Genomic DNA, 12,540 nt, shown 5'->3' with positions numbered 1-12,540 from the left:
CGGCCTGTAAACAGGGCGGAGCGGAAACTAGGTCTTTCCGCCCGCCGCACACAAAAGTAGACTGGAGACAAGGCCTCGCCAGCTACCCAAATTGCTATTGAATATCATTGTTATCTTTACAAGTTAATATTTATAATTATTTCACTCTGTAATGTATCACACATACTTAAATATTCTAAATCTTTTTATCTCAACTGTCTGTAAGAAAACATTTTTCTGTAGACTAAATAAATAAATAAATAAATAAATAAATAAATAAATGTAGTCTGATAAGCAGTTAAAAACATAAATGAATAGCTGCATAAATATTTAAATAAATAAGGGCTACCTTGTCCTTGGCTAGGCCGAGGGCTAAACAAGTTTGACGAATAAAAAAAAATTTAGGTTTAACTAAGTTTATTGCTCAAAGAATTTAAATATTTCCCGGTTATCGTAGCTGAGTGGCCCACTGTGAGCTCAAGGAAGAAGTCCGATGAAATTTGGTGATCTCCGAAATTGTTGGGTATACATTCAAAATTTCTCATAAAAATGTGTGTTTATAATCTAATTTAATTTAATATACATGTACCCAATATTAATAGCAATAAATAGTAAAATTTCGGATGCACTGTACTGAACTGTAATAATAAATGTAAAAAAAATAAATTTTTAGTAGGAACGATCAGTTTATTAGAAAAAAAGATTAGTTTAAAATTACTAAGCTTAGCATTACTCATTGATAATACGCTGCTATCGCGGAGGTCTAAGGTGATAAGTACTGTATGTACCTAAGTTTTATATAAGACTAGTTTGCCAATTTAAAAAAAGTTTTGATCTGACATTTAGCCATCATTTCCCATGGAAATTTTTCTTCTGAATCTAAATATGAAGTCCAATTTTAAGAATAAAGATACATATATTGCCCAATTGGGGTTTTCAGTTTTTTTTTTTGAAAAAGCCGTTTCTCCAAATTGAATATATCGAGCTCTAACCGCCAAAATAACGTAAGCGAAATTTTTTCAAAATTTTGTTTTTGATGCAGACATATTCCTAGAGCATCTATATGCATTTCTGCATCAAAAAGAAAATTTTGAAAAAAATGTCGCTTACGTTATTTTGGCGGTTAGGGCATGATATCTCCGGAAGCAATATGCCAATTTAAATTTTCTTAAAATAAAAGTCAATTAATTTTCACATATAACTTAAGTACATAAAAAACTTTTCAACAATCAAGCTGTGAACCTAGGATGTTTGTATACATATTCGATTTTCCCAATTTTTTGCATAATTTTAAATAAAAAACATACAGAAATTTTTGTGTGGCCATAATTTACGCCTTTTAAGGCATTTGTTGCTTCAGATTTTACATTTGAGTGTCGAAGTATGGTCTTTAAGGAGAAATATCCCTATAAACATTCGGACTCATTTTAGTCACAAAAGTTTTAGAATTCTGAGTTGTAACCCTCATTATGAGCTCAAAAACGAGTCAGAAAAGAGCATATTTCCCTTCTTAGAAGAGCGCGCCAATGGGGCATTTTCAACCATATTCTAAAATAGGGCGTTGTTGAAAATTTTTCTGAAATAGTGCGTTTTCGAACTGGCTGCCGAGATAGGTCGATCTTCCACTCAGCCATCGAAATATTCCTTATAATTCAGATTATTAATAAACTTTTACTCCTACGTGAACTTTGTTACTTTTGTTCAATTTAGACTTTTGTTATAAAGACTCCTAAATGAGTCAGTCTGGTTGACTGGTCTCAGAGTCATTTTAGACTCATAAATTCTGAGCACTCAGAAAATTGTTTAAAGCGATAAGCCCTTGCTGATTGAAATTGGAGAGAAATTGTCAAAGTTATATTAATTTATGTAAGTAAAAATATAGGAAACAAAGATTAATTAGGATATCTCTCGAAAACCGTTCTACTTTCTTAAAATTTGACTTCATATCCGAATTCCTATTATACATGGAAAGTTATGGTTAATTCATCGAGATCAAAATTACCTGCAAACTAATGTAATCATTTCAAAAACCAAGGCCTGGAGTCCAGTCATCACGCCTCGATCCTATTCGATCCTATGGCCTTATAATATTCATGTAGGCATAGTCTCGTCTCCTGACGTTAGGCCATTTATTTTCAATTAAGGGTGTAAATATTCACGAATGTAAATTAATGAAAAAGGTGCAATGAAGAAGAAAACAATAAAGCGAAATTGAGAAATAGATATGTGAATAAAAGTGCAAGCATGTGTATATAAAACTATCTGTATTTACAGAATACGTACAGACAGACGTGAAATAATGTTTACAAAATCGCGTCAAGTATCAACCCAAGAATTATGTACATATATGTATATACATATTTATCTATATATACAAACCAGGGATGTTGCGAATATTTTCATTCACATTCGTTATGCGAATGATTCCAATCATTTTACACATTCGCATTCGATATTCGCATTCGCATCAAATGATACGAATGTTTTGCGAATGCGAATGTGTACATGGGCAGATAGTCCACTCTAATATTGTTGAAATGGCTCTAACAGTCCGATTCTGTTCTAATTTGTAATTTTTTATTATTTATCAGGAATTGGAATTCTAGCTCTGAAATCAAAAGTTCTTTTCTTGATAAATTATCAAGATTGAAAACGCTATTGACAAGCGTCTACAAATTGAAATTTCGTATGAACCCAGCCAGCAAAATATCCGGAAACGTATCCGAAAACGGAAACAATTTCGTATAAAAACCTGATGTTTCATCCGTTTTCGGACGTTTTTCAGATCAATTCTCCCACTTAAGTGTTCAGATGAAACGTATGTGCAGAAAACTATCGAAAATGGTTGTAAAACTGATGCGCTTTCGGCTGTTTTCCTGAAATTTGTCTGATTAAATTTTTCGTTGAAAACGATTTCACTATGAGCTTCACAGAAACTTTTTCATAGTTACTGGAAACCAAACAAAAAATAATTTAAGATTCAGCAATTATTTCAATTTAAATAAATAATTTCAATGTGTTGCTTCTAACGGAATTCGAACCTGGGACCTCCTGAAAGCTAACAAATAGTAGCACACTTCTCTGCACACTCAGCTACTGGCGAATACGTATACATGTTTTCAAATGCTCGGGTTGAACAAATATTTTAAAAGTATTATTTTGAAATAAGATGATGACATTTTTCGGATACGAAAAATTAACAAATATGGAAATAGTTTTCTGAACGTTTCCGAATACGAAAAATGTACGAAAACTGCACTTTCGGCAAAAAGTACGTTTCTCTGCTGGCTGGGAAAATTATAAATTTTGTATGTATATTAAAAAATTTGTTTCTATCATTTAAATACTGCATGTGTCAGCATTTGAACATGGGGCACACAGAATTTATAGCTGACATCTCTACCTACTGCGCTACGGCAGGCAAAGACTTTTTTGTTTTAAACCCATATTTTTCATATGCGACAATGAAATCAGTTCCACTCATGGAGAAATCAGTTCCCCTCTTGTGAAAATCGTGGAACTTTTTATTTTATAAATAATGACACAGAATGCGATAAGAGCTGTTACTTGACAAAAATCTTGATAAAATTGCTTTACAAATAATTTATCCATGGTAGAAAAAAGAAGGTAATTTCACCTAATGACGTTAGCCGTCTGACTTTTGCTGAGATTATGACATTTTCGTCAAAATCAAGCTACCAGATTGAAAATTATAATAAAATTTTTTTATGATCTGCAAGGAAAAAATTAAATAATTAAAAAAATGAAGCTGCAGATACCACTGCAAGGAGGACGGTTCAATTTCCAGCGCTTCCTTTTGCGAGACCAAAATGGCTTGAAGCCTGCGGCTTGTATGTTCTCAACATTTTGCTATCACGGATATTAGCCGTAATTAATTATTGATTATTGTTATTGCAAATAAACGATGGGTTGCTGAGCCAAAATATCTTTCGAGAAATTAATGACATTCCAATATACGTAGAGGAGGAGGCGGAGGTAAAAATTTGTTTCCGTCTCTATGATTATTTAGTGTTTAATTTTTTAAATAGCTTACAGAAGAGCATGGAGACTAAGAATTTCTCTAAAACATAGGTCCACTTAACGATATCGAGTTTGATTGGCTAATTTTGCACGTTTTTTTTTTTTGTGGGAAGGACATTTTTTCGAATACGATATTCAAATCCAAAGTTAAAAGATAACAAAACTAAATATGAAAATAAGAAGATGGGAAAAATGCCATCTTGATGAGTTTGTTGAATTTGTTAAATAAAAGCATTTAATAATATCAACGCAACATACATACATACATATAGATTAATTTTCAGTTTTGGGGTGGGGGTGAGAAATACCATAAACGTAAGTACATATGCCTTTATCCATTGTATTTCGAAGGAAAATTGCATTCTTTATATGTACATATTTTCAATACATATGTATTCGAGGTATACGCCGCCGGGCCACGCCGCCGCCGCCGCCGAGTTACGAAAATATCGGCGCGCCGGCGGCGGAGGCGGCGTTCGGCGCCTAAGGAATTTTGTACAAAATTTTCATGTTGTATGCACATTGAAATACATCGTTTGAAGGAACTAAATACTACTCGTATAAAAACACTCTTTTACGAAATGAAAATTACATTTTTAAAAGGAATTTTTTTTGCATAATTTGGGCCACTGAACATTTCAAAAAAAGCGTAACTCAGAAAAAACATAGGTAACAGGTTTTTCGATCGAAAGCGTTTGTTACAGTTAAATTAGGGTCGAATACTGAAAATCTGACGATTTTTTCCGCAGTAGAAATTTTTTTTCAATACTACAACAATACTAGTACTTTTTTATATACAACATCAACAAGAAAGTTATAACACATCAAAAACTTTAACGCCAATATCTCCGAAAGCAGTTTTAACAGAAGCGCCCTTATTGCATCTAACTCCTCAATTATTGAAGATAAAACAAAGACTAGTTGATTTTTCTGTGTGTTTTTTTTTTAACATTTTAAAAAGAATTTTAACAAAAAGCAAACCCTTTTTTGCTAGTTTTTACATTCGTAAGTTACATTAATCTGGGGTCCCACAGACGTATACAAGAACTAGGTGGCTGTGTGAAAATTACGTTAGTATTCCTAAGTGGTGGTCAAACCCCAGGCAGGTTTTGCTCCCGCGCATCGCAATATTTTCTACACAGAGTTAAAGTCCCCCCTTTTTGGTAAAAATTATTATTATTTTTCATTACAATCGGTTCCCATTAGAAAAATTTGGCGCTTAATATTTTAGTGAAAACTTTAACCATCCATAAGCCATTTTTCAAACAGTGGGTAAAAATGGCCCGTTCTGGTGGGAGTTGATGGGTTTAGCTTTTGGAAAAAAGTAGGCCAACCTTATTTTCAACATAGAACCCGCAAAAAATCGTAAGAACTCCGTAATTTAACATAACGGTTGATAAGCTTATTGCAAACATTTATTTAAAGCGACATAAATTACCCCAATAACTTATCCCTTTTTTATTTCTTTAAATTGAAATAGTACATACGGATTTGTAGAGTACATAGAGATGTATGTATATTAGGATGCCCATCGAAAATCGTTTTTTTTTGTGTACGTTAGTACTACATATTTTCAAATTGTGGAAATTATCGATGGTCAAAATTAAAAAATTCTTTGAAATTCAAGCAAAAATAGTAATTCAAAAACTCATGAATCTAGAAAATCGCATTTGCCGACCTAAATCGACAGACCGCGACATCTAAATGGCCTTTAAAAAATCTATAAAAATAGGCAATAACATTTTTCATAGAAACGAATCAAATTAGGGGGTAGGGTCTTTAAATTTTCAAAAAAAAAGCATTTTCGATGGGAAACCTAATGTATATACAATATAGACTTTCTTCTGTTCGCCCATCCATCTGCAGCAGTCACTTAACATTCAATGAATGAATGAATGAATTAAATAGAATTATAATCTGATGACATGATAAGATTAGAAGCCTCATGGCTCTTTGGAATCTACCTTTTGGGCAGTAGCGCCGGCGTTTCCAGACGCGCCGGCATCGCCGCCGCCGCCGATTATTTTTGAAGTTGACCACGCCGCCGCCGCAAAGCCTGTCGGCGTAAACCTCTAATATGTATATCATGTACTAGACTTGCTTGGTTTCGTATAAGACTAAAATATTTACACCTATTTACTGTGAAAGAAATTATCGTCTCGAAATTCCCTAATTTATTTTTAAATATTAAGAATATGGTAAGGCTGCTAGCAACATGAACCATTTATGAAGTTTCAAAAATCTCAGTAACCGTCAAGAAGTTGTTTATTAAAACTACCTTCTTTTTTATCGTGTAATTTATCAAGAAAACACAGAATTGGGCGGTAAGTCTGTCTAACTAGGGTGCGGACAATAACCGAAACATTAAAAAATGTGAAATTAAAGCTCAACTGAAGGCCTATCTTAAAGAAAAACGAGCTCATCTCAGTGAAAATCCTCTCGAATGGTGGAAAACTTAACTCAAATACGACAAATTGACAGATCTGGCACTCAAATATTTGAGCGCTCCATCCGCCAGCGTTCCAAGTGAGCAATTGTTCAGTGCAGCCGGCCTTATAAACGAGCCTCTAAGAAATCGCCGCATGGGAGAAAAGGCAGCAAAATTACTTTTTTTGGAATAGAATATGCCCCTTTTGAACTTTGACTACTACATTAAAACACTATATAGGTTAAGCGCTCGTCCAATTTTCAAATAATTTACAAAACTTTTAAGTAATAAAAACGATGACTAAGTTGATTATAGCTTTTTTAATGTTATTCCTATCATTCGCATTCTGAAAACTCGTATGACATCCGAAACATCCCTATTACAAACATATGCACATACAGCTTTATGTATAAAAAATACTATATATGTATGTATGTAAGTATTGTATAAATAATCACGTCAATACATAACGAAATTTATGTCGATTTTGCAACTTTTGCGAGGCTGATTTCAAAAAACGTATATGCCTATTGTTTATATGTATGTGTGTATGCATATACGTATATAAAATAAGGCCATTTAAAAACGGCCAGTTGTTGTAATTAAATTCATATTAAACTAAATTTAGCATCCCCTTTTAGATGAGTGTGCCCTTGCCATCGCGCAGCATCCATCATTCGTTCCTATCGAAATCAACCACTCAACTAACTCAACTACTAGGCTCACTAGCTCACAAAGAGTGAGGTGAAGAAAGCAACTTTTTTTACTCTTCTCGCTTGTCCCAGCTGTCACTTGCTGAGCACTGGGATTACTGTTTGTTGTTTTTTAATATTTTTTCTGTTGATAACTCAAAAGACAGAATTAATTTCATATATCTTTTACACTACCTACATAAATTTACGAAATCTGTATGTTTTTTCGCTTGTACGACGATAAATTCTTCACATGGTTGGCACTGCTACCGCTCCAATTTTTCTGTAGAACTTTTATTTTTTTTTTAGTTTTCCAACAAGTTTTCTGTTTTTCTACAATTTCGCGCGCGTTGCTTGCTCGCTTCATTCATACATAGTATAATTAATGCAAACGTTTTTTGAGAACGACACTATTCACCACCCATATCTAGAACCGCCGGCGCGACATCATTCACCAGACGAAATTTTTTGTCGAGCGAGTAATAAAATTTGTGCAACAACAAAACCAAAAATATACTATAAAGCACAGTAAAACTCGACCGACACGGAAACATATGAAAATTTTAAGAAATTCTAGTTTAATGATGATTTGCAGACAACAATGTTTCAAAAGGAAAATGCGCGGCGTACATACAAATGTCTAAGCGATGGCTGCTACCAATTTCTATAAAAACTATGTACATTTGTGTGTATACATATATGCACTAAATTTATTTATTTATATATGTATTAAGAATATGCGGACGTGCGAACAAATGCAGCGAACACAAATGAAACGTCTAATTAAACCGAAAGAAAGAACGCAACTGACAACTTTGCATTCGAATGCTGCCCTCTGAAGCGTTCTACGCTCAATAGCTCGACCGGATGGTGCTCGAGCACCGATTGGCACGGAGCATTGTGTGTTCGCTCATAACCGTGCAGTGTCGGAGCAAAATTTCCACGAGCATGAAATTCTATAGAAGCATGCATATGAATGAGCGAGCGTATGGATGTGGGTGTATGTGGAAAATTTTTGATACCAGAACAAAAACATAGAACACATGTCGTTAGAGTTTTCCACAGCAGTAAAATGCATGCGTGTGTTTGTTCCTGAGACGTGCATTGAAGAGGCGCATAAGCACTGAGCAAAAAGGTGGAAGATTGATAACGAAACTATAAGCGTGTGTGTATCTAGGCCTGTCAGGAAATTCGGCGGACTTGCAATAAAGGATGAATAACGGTTAAAAATTGCAAAATCCAAATGAAATTTTTCGGCTTTCAACGAGATATTGTACATTGGTATCTCGTAGAACCAATCTCTGTTGTTGTACCAGGAGAACGCAACCCTTGGTAAGTTGCCAACAGGATTGCAAAATGCAGGCAACCAGCGACTTGAAAGACTTTGTTCCCGGCGCGTAGTCAACTAAAGGTTGCGAAGGTATGAGGTGGGAAGGAGTGCGAAGAAGAAAAGGCAATCGCCGTCCTTATTTGTGCGCCATCGACGTACAGTTCCAAGTTCTGTCCTAATCTCCTTGGTCTTTGGTGGTGAAGAGTGTGGCAGTGGATTTTGCAGCAGAGATGTCGAGATTGCTAGCAGTGAAGAATTTTGAAAGATTGCAGAGACAATAAGTTATAACACAAACGATTGTCTGCATTGGAAGCGACGAGTTCTGTGTGCTTTATTAAAGGGTCGCATAGTTGATCATGTCGAATGGCTTCGGCGGGTCAATTGTATGGTGATCAGTCAATCCACACACTTTTTTTCCTAGCTTGAGATATCCTATTTTTTAATAGATACTCTCGATGAATTTTGAAGTCATCGCTTCGTGGTGATGGATAGTGTCGAACACGCGAAGTTCTTAATCAGACAAAAAGGTTAATCAGAGCATTATTGATCCGGGCTGTACGTGTAAGAGAAGGAAAGTGCACAGGGCAATTATAAACCACCCCAAAGAAAGGGTAAGGATAATAACAGGTTTTCCGACGAGCCACCAGCACAAGCTAGGGATCTGGTCGAACGACCTATGTCCTTTCTGCGATGTGACTGAGGAGACTCCTCTGCACCTGCTTCGCGAGTGCGAGGCGGTTGCGAGAAGAAAGGAGAGGTACCTAGGACAACTCTGGCCTAGTGAAGAATTTATACAATCGCTAGCCCTCAAATCCTTCAAATTTTTGGGTTCCCTAGGATTAGATGAGCTACTGTAAATGAGGGTACAATAGGTCTCTTGGTCGCAATGCATACCCCTATTTCAATCTATCTACTATATACGTTTTCTTCCTCGGCAAGGGAATTTTTCCTGTTTTCTTTCAATTTTTAAGTTTTATTGTTTAAAAGTAAATACTTTTTAATTTTATTTAATGGTTAGTAACTTTTTAAATTAATTTTTTCTTTAATTTGCTCAAATGTTACATTCTTTTTCGTTTAGCCGGCCACGGATGCGCGAGGCTGAATGTATATGTGTGTACCAGGGATGTTGCGAATGTGGAATTTTAGACATCCGCGGATGCGAATGCGGATGCGGATGTTTAAACGCTAACATCCGCGGATGAGGATGCGAATGCGGATGTCAAGTATTTTTATACCCGAGCGCACTTGTACGCAAGGGTATTATAATTTGTTTACATAACGGCTGTTTGTAACAGGCAAAAGGAATCGAGATAGATATAGACAAATGTATACATAAATGATCAGAATGAAAAGAGTAACCGTATGTGCACACGATAATGAAACTTGGTATGTGTACTTCTTTTGAGCGTAGGGCGGATGGTGTTGAAATCGGACGATAACCACGCCTACCTCCCATATAACGGTAGTTTTCAGAAATACGAAAACTGCGATATTTTAGTAACTACTGAAGCTTACTCACTCAAAATTGATATGTGCAATCATTTTTAAACGAAAAATAAGAATAGAATAAATTTTTGGAAAATTAGTGTAGGCACGCTCACTTATGATTACATGTGTATATCTTGGGAACCGAAAATTTAAAAAATCGGATAAAAACCACGCCCACATCCCACATAACGGTAATTTAGAGAAATACGAAAGCTTCGATAAATCAGTAAATACTGAAGCTAATTTATTCAAAATTAATGTTTGCAATAATTCTTTAGCAAAAAGTACGCTTACAGGTATATTCTGCACGTTACCGAAGATTTTGTAACCGGAACATTTTATTACCAAAAAATGTTACCAGTTCTTGTCACCGCGATTCTAGGAACGTTGGTAATGCAGTTAAAATATTCAGCTATGAAGAATTGTGCAAATTCTGGCATTGCATATTTCACGGGGTAATACTTTGTTACCAGCTTATGAGATGGTTACAAGAGTACACAGAATGCGNGTTACCAGCTTATGAGATGGTAACAAAATTTACCGGTTACAAGAGTACACAGAATGCGAAAAGGGTTTAAAAATTGACAGGAACTTTAATTACCGGTTACAAACTTTTTATTACCAGCGCAGAATAGACCTGTTATAATAAAACTTAAGACCACATATGTGTATCTCGGTAACCGTTCGATCAATGTGTACCAAACTCGGTATGATTATTGTGGTTGTCCCATAAAGGCAAAACGTTGAAAGTTANATGTATACATAAATGATCAGAATGAAAAGAGTAACCGTATGTGCACACGATAATGAAACTTGGTATGTGTACTTCTTTTGAGCGTAGGGCGGATGGTGTTGAAATCGGACGATAACCACGCCTACCTCCCATATAACGGTAGTTTTCAGAAATACGAAAACTGCGATATTTTAGTAACTACTGAAGCTTACTCACTCAAAATTGATATGTGCAATCATTTTTAAACGAAAAATAAGAATAGAATAAATTTTTGGAAAATTAGTGTAGGCACGCTCACTTATGATTACATGTGTATATCTTGGGAACCGAAAATTTAAAAAATCGGATAAAAACCACGCCCACATCCCACATAACGGTAATTTAGAGAAATACGAAAGCTTCGATAAATCAGTAAATACTGAAGCTAATTTATTCAAAATTAATGTTTGCAATAATTCTTTAGCAAAAAGTACGCTTACAGGTATATTCTGCACGTTACCGAAGATTTTGTAACCGGAACATTTTATTACCAAAAAATGTTACCAGTTCTTGTCACCGCGATTCTAGGAACGTTGGTAATGCAGTTAAAATATTCAGCTATGAAGAATTGTGCAAATTCTGGCATTGCATATTTCACGGGGTAATACTTTGTTACCAGCTTATGAGATGGTTACAAGAGTACACAGAATGCGAAAAGGGTTTAAAAATTGACAGACACTTTAATTACCGGTTACAAACTTTTTATTACCAGCGCAGAATAGACCTGTTATAATAAAACTTAAGACCACATATGTGTATCTCGGTAACCGTTCGATCAATGTGTACCAAACTCGGTATGATTATTGTGGTTGTCCCATAAAGGCAAAACGTTGAAAGTTATTGAAATCTGACTAAAATTACGACCACCTTTTTTAGCGCTCATTTTACCCAAAATTGATACTAACCACAATCCCTTGAAAAGAAGTAACATTATTATGGAATTTTGGAAAATGGGCGTAATGCCGCCCACATATATTTATATAAGTTTATCTCATTATGTCTAACTGAACGTTCTATCGAAGATGTTTGAAATAGACGTAAAACCACCACCGCTTACCATGTAGCGGTAGTTTTCGGAAAGTTGAAAAAAATATATTGAATACTTGCGCCGGGTATTTAATGTTCGGCTCCGCCCGAACTTAGACTTTTTTACTTGTTAAGAAATAATTTAGGTGAGTAAAGTAGGTGATTTAGTTAAATAAAAAATGCAAAGGTTAGTAATTTTTAATAGATTTTTTTTAGTACTTGAATTAAGAAATTGGAACATTGTATTTAATAAAATGTTTTTAAAGGGTCGTAAATCAAACCTGCCACTAAATAACTACTCGCTCGCTGCGAAAAACTTGAAACTTGACAAAATTGTAAATTCTTCTCGATTGACGCTGCACCAGTCGAGAGGACTTTCAGTTATATTTATTTATTTTTTATTGCGGTGTGATAATTCTTTTTTGGGAATTGCATCGGTCTGTAAATGTCGTATGTAGTATCATGGCAAGATCATTGTTTAAACACCGTTGTTTTCCAAAGAATTCTTCATTCTCATTCTTTTGTTACTTGCATAATATTCCAGGGACCGAAAATAACAGTTATTTTTTTTTACCAGTTAAACTTGACCTAATATTTTTTATTCCGAAAGTTTTTCTGGATAATACACAACGTGTGTCAAGTTAGCACTACACTTTTCGAAATTGGAAAAGTTAACTACGGCACTAATTGTAGTGTTTTTGTTGTAAATTTGTTGTGGAAAGAAAAAATTTGTAGCTCTCGTTTTTTAAGAAAAAATGGTATGTAGTGCTAACTTGACACCATA

Source organism: Rhagoletis zephyria, unplaced genomic scaffold, assembly GCF_001687245.7.
Source record: "Rhagoletis zephyria isolate East Lansing unplaced genomic scaffold, Rhagoletis_zephyria_1.1 Rzeph_scaffold_04461, whole genome shotgun sequence".
Lineage (NCBI taxonomy): Eukaryota > Metazoa > Arthropoda > Insecta > Diptera > Tephritidae > Rhagoletis > Rhagoletis zephyria.
Note: the sequence above shows the minus strand (reverse complement) of the source record.